This window comes from Pristiophorus japonicus, chromosome 25, assembly GCF_044704955.1.
Source record: "Pristiophorus japonicus isolate sPriJap1 chromosome 25, sPriJap1.hap1, whole genome shotgun sequence".
NCBI classification, from domain to species: domain Eukaryota; kingdom Metazoa; phylum Chordata; class Chondrichthyes; family Pristiophoridae; genus Pristiophorus; species Pristiophorus japonicus.
Window position 1 is genome coordinate 31982734 of NC_092001.1, and position 11008 is coordinate 31993741.

Below are 11008 nucleotides of genomic sequence, written 5' to 3' on the forward strand. Positions count from 1 at the left end.
AAATATTTTCAATGACCCAGACTCCACTGTTCTTTGGGGTAGAAAATTTCAAAGATTCACGACCCTCTGAGAGAAGAAATTCCTCTTCATTTCATTTTAAATGGGCGCCCCCTTATGCTCAGGCTTTGCCACCAAGTTCCAGTTTCCCCCACAAGAGGGAACAGAGATCAGTGGGGAAGCTAAAGACCTGGTAAAGGAAGTATTTAAACAATTATTTTGATGCAAGAAATACTGCAAGGTATGTTCGTAACAAGTAATTGTGATCAACTAACCCATCAAAATTAGCAAAGCCAATTACAAAGATCAGAACATTTCAAAGTTGATCACAAGCAGTATGTGTGGAGATCTATTAACCGCATTCAAAAATCGTTAAATACAGAAAATAACAGAATTCCAGTCTTACGGAAGATAGTTCTTTCAAGGGTTGGTTGAAAGGAACGTTAAATGAGTGTAAAGTGAGACACGCCGGTTCAGTCTGAGACATCCACAAGCCGTATACTCAAATGAAACAAGTTTGGGATTTGATGTGGGAAAAGATGAATTACGTGAGAAGTGAAACAATCTAGAGTAAGAAAAGGCCCAAAATGGAAGGGAAGGGAACATTAATTAGTCTCTTTTTATGGAGCAATGAAATATTGGACACTCGGTGTTTGAAACAAGCTGATTTATTCAATACTGAGACAGAACACTAATCTCCAGCTCAGGTACAGGGTTATTCAGAGCAGCAGAAACAAAGTCAAAGTGCCAGAATGAACATGGTTCAGTGCCCAGTAATTCCTGTCCCATTCACGAAAGTGGTCTTGGGTATTTACCCAGCATTCCCCGCGACGGAGGATGTGCCGACCCCAGAGACCCAGTGCGCAGGCGCGGGACCTGGCTGTGTTTGGAGCATGCGCGGTGAGTGCAATGGTGGTGTGTACATGGTGATTATCTGTTTCGCAAAACAGCTCAATTACAGCGGGGCGGAGGTGAGTAATGGACCAGCCGGTAGCCGGGGAGGCTTCATAAATAACTGGTGCCCGCCGGAAGCCCGGAATAATAACCGGAATATCGGCGACTGCAGCCTCGAGGCTTTCTCCCGGTCACAGGCCGCATAACTTAGTTCACTGAGCAGCAAAGCGCATGCGCGGCCATCTTGGTAAAGGAACAGCTGAGTTATTTTATTCTCACACCTCGGATTTCTCTCATTGTTCTGATCTCCAAAGTATCGTCCCAACCGTCTCAACCTGCCCTCATCAGAGAAACCCCTCCTCGCCGGAATCAACCTCTGAACAGCCTCCAATGTAAGTATATTCTTCCTTAAATACACAGTATTCCAGGTGTGGTCTCACCAATACCCTGTACAGTTGTAGCAGGACTTCTCTGCTTTTTATTCTATCCCCCTGACAATAAAGGCCAACATTACATTTGCCTTCCTGACTACTTCCTGAACCTGCAGACTAACTTTTTGTGTTTTATGCACAAACACCCTCAGGTCTCTCTGTCCTGTAGCACTTTGCAATTTTTCTCCATTTAAATTATAATTTGCTTTTCTGTTATTTCTGCCAACGTGGATAATCTCACATTTTCCCATATTATACTCCATCTGACAAATTTTTGCCCACTCATTTACCCTGTCTATATCCCTTTGCAGATTTTTTGTGTCCTCAATTTGCTTTCTCACCCATCTTTGTATCATCATCAAACTTGGCTACATAACACTCGGTCCCTTCTTCCAAGTCATTAATATAGATTGTAAATAGTTGAGGACCCAGCACCGATACCTGCGGCACCCCACTAGTCACCATTTGCCAACTGGAAAAAGACCCATTTATCCCGACTCTATTCTGTTAATTAACCAAACCTCTATCTATGCTAATATACTGCCCCCAACCCAGTGAGCTTTTATCTTGTGCAGTAACCTCTTATGTGGCACTTCATCAAATGCCTCCTGGAAATCCAAATACACCACATCCACTGGTTCCCCCTTACCCAGCAAATTTGTCAAAAATGATTTCCCTTTCATGAAGCCATACTGACTCTGCTTGATTGAATCATGCTTTTCCAAATGTCCCGCTACTGCTTCCTTAATAATGGCCTCCAGCATTTTCCCAATAACAGATGTTAGGCTAACTGGTCTATAGTTTCCTGCTTTTTGTCTGCCTCCTTTTTTAGAGAGAGCCGTTACATTTGCAGTTTTCCAATCTGTTGGAACTGCCGCAGAATCCAGGGATTTTTGGGAGATTACAACTCATGTGTCGACTATCTCTGCAGCTACTTCTCTTAAGACCCTACGATGTAAGCCATCAGGGCAAGGTGACTTGTCTGCCTTTAGTCCCATTATTTTACCGAGTACTACTTCATTATGAATAGTTCTTGAATTAAGTTTTTCCCTCACTATAGCCCCTTGATTATCCACTTCGGTATTACTCTCAGTGGCCGATTGTTTTACTCTTATTAAACTGATCTCGGACTGTTTCTGTCAGATATTAACTCCTGCACGGTCCCAGCAAACACTCCCAGTCCCTCGTCCCTCCGATGTTGCTGCAGGATTTCTTTGTGAAGACGGAGAGAAACATCCTGCACGGAATGATCCCAAATGATCATCTCCAAGGGACAAGGCTTGCAGCTTTAATCATTCTCTGTCCTTTCCCCCCAGGCCCAGTTCCTTTGCTCAGATTCTGATAAAAGTAAATTGGGAAAAGTGCACTTTGATTTTTACAGATTGAATTATTGCAGAGAGCTGCACATGCGTGGTTCAGCCCCACCCCCTGTGTCGATTCCCAGTGAGCAGAAGAGCGCATGTGCCCTCCCCTCCCCCAGCCCTGCCCGTGATCGCCATTCACTCAGTGAGCAGAAGAAGATGGTTTAAAACAGCCAGGAATGGAGACACCGCGGCCCCGGGGTAAGGCAGCGAGCAGCAGCCTCTTTACAGCAGCACAGCGCATTGGGAGCGTGTCCGCAGATGGGCTCAGAGATCGGCATTGAGTCCGGGGGGAGTTCAGGGGGAGTCGGGGGCTGTGTGTAAGAGGCAGAATGGACCAAGAATCAGTGTCAGTGCGTGGTGTGAGTGGGGGAAGGGAGAGGCCATTCTCGGGCTGTGTGTGGATAGCGTGTGTCCAGGGTAAGGGAGGCAGAATCTGCTGTTTACAATCTGCTGCTTTCTCTCTCCAAAAAGGAGTGAACGTTCCTGGTTTAGTTCCCTCGGGGCTGTGTGTAAGAGGCAGAGTGGAGCAGGAACTCGTTCTGGAACATGATGTGAGTGGGGGAAGGGAGAGGCCATTCTCGGGCTGTGTGTGGACATTGTCAGTTCACAGAGAAAGTAAACCACCTCGCTCTTTCAAATCATTGCTGCTTTCTTTCCCCAAATCAGCAGTGAATGTTCCTGATTCAGTTCCAATCTCACTGTGTCTGTTGTTCTTGGGCAGTGAGCAGTGGAAACACAGTCTGACAGTGAGGATGTGGGGAATTTCACAAAGTGCATCTATTGCAGGCACCAGGAGAGGAGTGTGAGAGAAGATATTTTAAAGACCGGTTATATTGTTTTGGTGAGCTGAGTTCTCCAGAACCATGTTGCTGATGATCAAGAGATACATTGTCGCTCCCTCATATTCTCCCCTGCATCCACATCTTAGAACTAATAATGTTCTCGTATTATTATTCTCAGAGCAAAATTCTTCAGCCAGAACAAATGTGAGCGTTCCTCCACCCGGAACACAAGGAACAGTGCAGTCAGCTCTTTCTCACACACAGTAAGTAGATTATCACTCACAGAGCGCAGAGACACAGAACTGGCCTCAATCCTATTGTCACAGGCAGCAGAAGCTGTCAGTCCCACAGTGATCCGAAGTGGCAGAGTTACATTGTGAATCTTACAGCCACATGGAGCAGTAGAATCAGATGCTGTTTCACCATTGAAACAGATCACACTGACAGTACATTAAACACCCACACTCACTTGCCAGAAACTGGCAGGTAGAGAATAAAAGACAATCATCTATCAGAAAAAATGTCCAATAGAACGTATAAACCACACTCGCATATCAGAAGCTGATGGGTACCGAGCAAAAGCCATATTCATGTTTCAGAATCTGACAGATTCAGTATTTAAACCCCTGAACATACCAGAAGATGACAGGTGCAGAATAAAACCCACTTTCCCGTACCATAGACTGACAGATACAGTATACAAGACACACCCACATATATGAAAGTGACAGTAACAGAATAAAATCCCCACTTACATACCAGAGAGTGACAGGTAAAGTGTAAATCCCATGAGCACATATCGGAAAACTGAAACGCAGTAAGTAAAATTTTTACTTGCATCGCAGAAACTGATAGGGGCAGAGTAAATCTCACGCACACACATCAGAAAAATGACAGGTAGAAGGCAAAATCTTCACTCACATATCAGAGAAATACAGGTTAAAAGTAAAATTGATTCTCATGTTCACATACCAGAGAAAGCAGATACAGAGTAAATTCCATACACACACAGCAGCAACTAACAGGTACAGTCTAAAACATACAATCAAGAAGCAGGAACAAATAGGTACAGTCCAACATAGCAGAAACTGAGAAGCACGGATTAAACCTGAACACACAACAAAACCCGACAGTTACAGAAAAATACACACACTTGCATATGAGAGACTGAGAAATACAGTATAAAACCCACACTCACACATCAGAAGCTGACTTATTACAATCCTATTCCCATAACATAAATTGACAGATACAATGACATGCCCAGACTCACAAATCAGTAATTGATAGGTACAGGGTAAAGACCTCTCTTTCATTCCAGAAACTGACAGGTGCAAAAGAAAGTCCACTCACAATTAAGCAGAAACTGGCAGTTATAGAGTAAGGCCCACACTCACATGTCAGAACTTGACAGGTACAAAATAAAACCCAGAATCCCATCACAGAAATGGAGAGATACAGAGAAAGGCCCACACTCACACAGCAGAGACAGATAGATACAGAGTGAAACTCAGACCGACAGATTCAGCATAAACACTCACCTCCATAACACAAATTGACAGTTAGAAAGTAAAACCAATACTCTATCAGGAATTGGGGGTACACAGTAAAACAATACTAACATACTGGAGAATGACAGGTATGGAGTAGAGCTCACATTCACATAACAGAGATGGACAGATACAGCACAAAATACACACTCACCAAGAATGGAAAGATACATTGAAACATTGAAAATAGGTGCAGGAGCAGGCCATTCGGCCCTTCGAACCTGCACCACCATTCTATATGATCATGGCTCATCATGCAACTTCAGTACCCCACTCCCGCTTTCTCTCCATACCCCCTGATCCCCTTAGCCGTAAGGGCCACATCTAACACCCTCTTGAATAAATCCAACAAACTGGACTCCACAACTTTCTGTGGTAGAGAATTTTGCAGGTTTACCACTCTCTCTGGGTGAAAAAGTTTCTCCTCATTTCAGTCCGATAAGGCTTACCCTTATCCATAGACTGTGACCCCTGATTCTGGACTTCCCCAACATCAGGAACATTCTTCCTGCCTCTAACCTGTCCAGTCCCGTCATAATTTTATATGTTGGTATGAGATCCCCTCTCATTCTTCTAAATTCCAGTGAGTATAAGCCTAGCCGATCCAGTCTTTCTTTATATGTCAGTCCTGCCATCCCAGGAATTAGTCTGGTGAACCTTCGTTGCAGTCCCTCAATAGCAAGCACGTCCTTCCTCAGATTAAGAGACCAAAACTACATACAATACTCAAGGTGTGGTCTCACCAATGCCCTGTACAATTGCAGTAAGACTTCCCTGCTCCTATACTCAAATCCCGTCGCTCTGAAGGCCAGCATGCCAGTTGCTTTCTTTACTGCCTGCTGTTCCTGCATGCCTACCTTCAGTGACTGATGCACCATGACACCTAGGTCTCTTTGCACTTCCCATTTTACTAATCTGTCACCATTCAGATAATCTGCCTTCCTGTTTTTGCCCCCAAAGTGAATAACATCACATTTATCCACATTATACTGCATCTGCCATGCAATTGCCCATTCACCTAACCTGTCCAAGTCACCCTGCAGCCTCTTAGCATCCTACTCACAGCTCACACTGCCACCCAGCTTAGTGTCATCTGCAAATCTGTAAATATTACGTTAAATTCCCTCATCTTAATAATTAATGGATGTAGTAAATTGCTGAGATCCCAGCACTGAACCTTACGGCACCCCACGAGTCAATGCCTGCCATTCTGAAAAGGACCCGTTTATTCCCACTCTTTGCTTCCTATCTGCCAACCAGTTCTCCCTCCACATCAATACATTACCCCCAATACTATGTACCTTAATTTTGCACACTAATCTCTTGTGTGGGACGTTGTCAAAAGCCTTTTTTAATTCCAAATACACCACATCCACTGGTTCTCCCTTATCCACTCTTCTAGTTACATCCTCAAAAAACTCAAGAAGATTTGTCAAGCATGATTTCCCTTTCATAAATTCATGCTGACTTGGACCGATCCTGTCACTGCTTTCCAAATGCTATGCTATTACATCTTTAATAATTGATTCCAGCATTATCCCCACCACCAATGTCAGGCTAACCGGTCTATAATTCCCTGTTTTCTCTCTCCCTCCTTTTTTAAAAAGTGTGGTTACATTTGCTACCCTCCAATCCATAGGTACTGATCCAGAATCTTTCGAATGTTGGAAAATGACCACCAATGCATCTACTATTTCGAGGGCCACTTCTTTAACTACTCTGGGATGCAGACTATCAGGCCCTGGGGATTTATCGGCCTTCAGTCCCATCAGTTTCCCTCCAACTATTTCCTGACTAATAAGGATTTCCCTCAGTTCCTCTTTCCAGCGAGACCCTCGGTCTCCTAGTTTTTTCGGGAGGTTATTCGTATCTTCCTTAGTGAAGACAGAACCAAAGTATTTGTTCAATTGGTCTGCCATTTCCTTGTTCCCTATTATGAGTTCACCTGATTCTGACTGCAAGGGGCCGACATTAGATTTCACTAATCTTTTTCTCTTCACATATCTATAGAAGCTTTTGCAGTCAGTTTTTTATGTTCCCTGCAAGCTTACTCTCATACTCTATTTTCCCCCTCCTTATTCCTCCTCTGCTGAATTCTAAATTTCTCCCAGTCCTCAGGTTTGCTGTTTTTTCAGGCCAATTTATATGCCATTGTCCCTAATTTCCCTTGTTAGCCACGGTTGAGCCACCTTTCATGTTTTATTTTTACGCCAGACAGGGATGTATAGTAGTTGTAATTCATCCATGTGATCTTTAAATGTCTGCCATTGCCTATCCACCATCAACCCTTTAAGTATCATTCGCCAGTTTATCCCAGCCAAATCACGTCTCATACCACCGAAGTATCCTTTAAGTTCAGGACCCGAGTCTCTGAGTTAACTGTGTCGCTCTCCATCTTAATGAAGAATTCTACCATATTATGGTCACTCTTCCCCAAGGGGCCACGCACGACGAATTGCTAATTAATCCTCTCTCGTTACACAAGACCCAGTCTAGGATGGCCTGCTCTCTAGTTGGTTCCTCGACATATTGGTCTAGAAAACCATCCCTTATACACTCCAGGAAATCCTCCTCCACAATATTGCTACCGGTTTGGTTAGCCCAATCAATATGTAGGTAAAAGTCACCCATGTTAACTGCTGTACCCTTATTGCACGCGTCTCTAATTTCCTTTTTGATGCCATCCCCATCCTCCCTACTACTGTTAGTTGTGTTTGTTTACAGACCACCAAACGTTTTCTGCCCTTTGTTGTTTCGCAGCTCTACCCATATAGATTCCACATTATCCCAGCCAATGTCCTTCCTTACTATTGCATTAACCTCCTCTTTAACCATACTCTACTCCACCTCCTTTTCTTTCTTCAATATTGAATACCCCTGCATATTATGTTCCCAGCCTTGGTTACCCTGGAGCCATGTCTCTGTAATCCCAATTACATCATATCCATTAACAGCTATATGTGCAGTTAATTTGTCCACCTTATTACCAATGCTCCTCGCTTTGAGACTCGGAGCCTTCAGGCTTCTTTTTTTAACACTCTTTATCCTTTTAGAATTATGTTGTGATGTGGCCCTTTTTGATTCAGAATGAAACCCACAGGCAATTACCAGAAATTGACAGGTACAGGATAAAATCCACGCTCTCGTATCAGAAACTAACATACAGAGTAAAACCCTCATCCACATACCAGAGATGGACAGATATGAGTAAAATCCACACTCCCATACCAGACTACATAAGAAAATAAGAACATTAAAAAATAGGAGCAAGAGCAGGCCATACGGCCCCTCGAGACTGCTCCGTCTTTTAATACGATCATGGCTGATCCGATCATGGACTGAGGACCACTTCCCTGCCCACTTCCCATAACCCCTTATTCCCTTATCGGTTAAGACACTGTCTATCTCTGTCTTCAATATATTCAATGTCCTGGCTTCCACAGCTCTCTGAGGCAGCGAATTCCACAGATTTACAACCCTCAGAGAAGAAATTCCTCCTCATCAGTTTTAAATGGAGGGCCCCTTATTCTAAGATTATGTCCCCTAGTTCTAGTCTCCCCTATCAGTGAAAACATCCTCTCTGCTACCACCTTGTCAAGCCCCCTCATTATCTTATACGTTTCGATAAATCACCTCTCATTCGTTCTTCTGAATTCAATGAGTAGAGGCCCAAAATCCTCAACCTTTTCTCATAAGTCAACCCCTCATCTCCGGAATCAACCCAGTGAACCTTCTCTCAACTTCCTGCAAAGCAAGTGTATCCTTTCATAAATATGGAAACCAAAACTGCACGCAGTATTCCAGGTGTGGCCTCACCAATAACTTGTATAACTGTAGCAAGACTTCCCTGCTTTTATACTCCAGCCCCTTTGCAATAAAGGCCAAGATTGCATTGGCCTTCCAGATCATTGCTGTACCTGCATACTAACCTTTTGTGTTTCATGCACAAGTAGCCCCAAGTCCCGCTGTACTGCAGCACTTTGCAATCTCTCTCCATTTAAATAATAACTTGCTCTTTGATTTTTTTTCTGCCATAGTGCATGACCTCACAATTTCCAACATTATACTCCATCTGCCAAATTTTTGCCCACTCACTTAGCCTGTCTATGTCCTTTTACAGATTATTTGTGTCCTCCTCACACGTTGCTTTTCCTCCCATCTTTGCATTGCCAGCAAAGTTGGCTACGTTACAGTCGATCCCTTCTTCCAAGTCGTTAATATAGTTTGTAAATAGTTGAGGTCCCAGCACTGATCCCTGCGGCACCCCACTAGTTACTGATTGCCAACCCGAGAATGAACCATTTACCCCACCTCTCTGTTTTCTGTTAGTTAGCCACTCCTCTATCCATGCTAATATATTACCCCCAGCCCCGTGAACTTTTATCTTGTGCAGTAACCTTTTATGTGGCACCTTATCAAATGCCTTCTGGGAGTCCAAATACACCACATCCACTTTATCCACCCTGTACATTACATGCTCAAAGAATTCCAGCAAATTTGTCAAACTTAACTTCCCCTTCATAAATCCATGCTGACTCTGCCTGACCGAATTATGTTTTTCCAAATGTCGTGCTAATGCTTCTTTAAGAATGAACTCCAACATTTTCCCAACCACAGATGTTAGGCGAACTGGTCTATAGTTTCCTGCTTTTTGTCTGCCTCCTTTTTAACCGAGTGCGGCTCTCGGTCCCCGGGCAACACCGAGTGCGGCTCTCGGTCCCCGGGCAACGCCGAGTGCGGCTCTCGGTCCCCGGGCAATGCCGAGTGCAGCTCTCAGTCCCCGGGCAACATCGAGTGAGGCTCTCGGGCCCCGGGCAACGCCGAGCGTGGCTCTCTGGCCCTGAGTCAGAGCCACCGGGCTCGGCACCAGCAACCCCGGGGACAGCACCTCCCCCACACCAGGAAAACAACAACTTACATTGACACAGCAGGCCCAGCAATTCCCAGCCGCTCTGTATCAGGGGGCGCTGGATGTGGGAGTCACTCACTGGCCTCCTGTGTGGGTCTGTTTGTTACATCAGTTTGAGCTGGATGGAGAGGGGGGAGAAGCTGCTGGGTTTCACCCCCAGTACCTCTGGGCCCAGTGGGAACAACAATTTTCCATGTGGGCCTGTCGAGGGAGGTGGGTTCCCCTCCCTGAAGGACAGTACTGGCCCAGATGTGTTTTTGTGGATTCTCACTCACACTCACTTTTCCTGTTTGAAATTCACTTTACAGGGTGTTAAAAGGGGAGGATTTGTAGACTGGAAGCTCAAACCAAACATCACCTCAAGATCTGACAGTCACTCGGTACATCGGGACTGCAATATCATCAGCTTTTGACCATGGAAGCAGAAGGCACCGTTCACAGTGGGGAGAAATGGTACACGTGCTCTGTGTGTGGACAAGGCTTCAGTCAATCATCCAACCTGGAGAGACACAAGTGCAGTCACACTGGGGAGAAACCGTGTAAATGTGGGGATTGTGGGAAAAGTTTCAACGACCCATCCCAGCTGGAAACACACCAGCGAGTTCACACTGGGGAGAGGCCGTTCACCTGCTCCGAGTGCGGGATGGGATTCACTCAGTTATCCAACATGCTGACACACCAGCGAGTTCACACTGGGGAGAGGCCATTCACCTGCTCCGACTGTGGGAAGGGATTCACTCAGTTATCCAACCTGCTGATACACCAGCGAGTTCACACTGGGGAGAGGCCATTCACCTGCTCCGACTGTAGGAAGGGATTCACTCAGTTATCCAACCTGCTGACACACCAACGAGTTCACACTGGGGAGAGGCCATTCAGCTGCTCCGACTGTGGGAAGGGATTCACTACATCATCCGACCTGCTGACACACCAGCGAGTTCACACTGGGGAGAGGCCGTTCACCTGCTCCGACTGTGGGAAGGGATTCACTATATCATACCACCTGCTGATACACCAGCGAGTTCACACTGGGGAGAGGCCATTCACCTGCTCCGACTGTAGGAAGGGATTCACTCAGTTA

General features: G+C 45.2%; 1 long non-coding RNA gene across 1 annotated transcript; it reads left to right on the plus strand.

Annotated features, from left to right (window-relative positions):
• Nucleotides 1-1117: 1117 nt before the first annotated feature.
• On the plus strand, nt 1118-10471 carry LOC139238090 (uncharacterized). Its single transcript, XR_011588570.1, has 3 exons — nt 1118-1283; nt 3647-3731; nt 10236-10471. It is a non-coding gene; the product is annotated as an uncharacterized lncRNA (long non-coding RNA).
• Nucleotides 10472-11008: the final 537 nt, after the last annotated feature.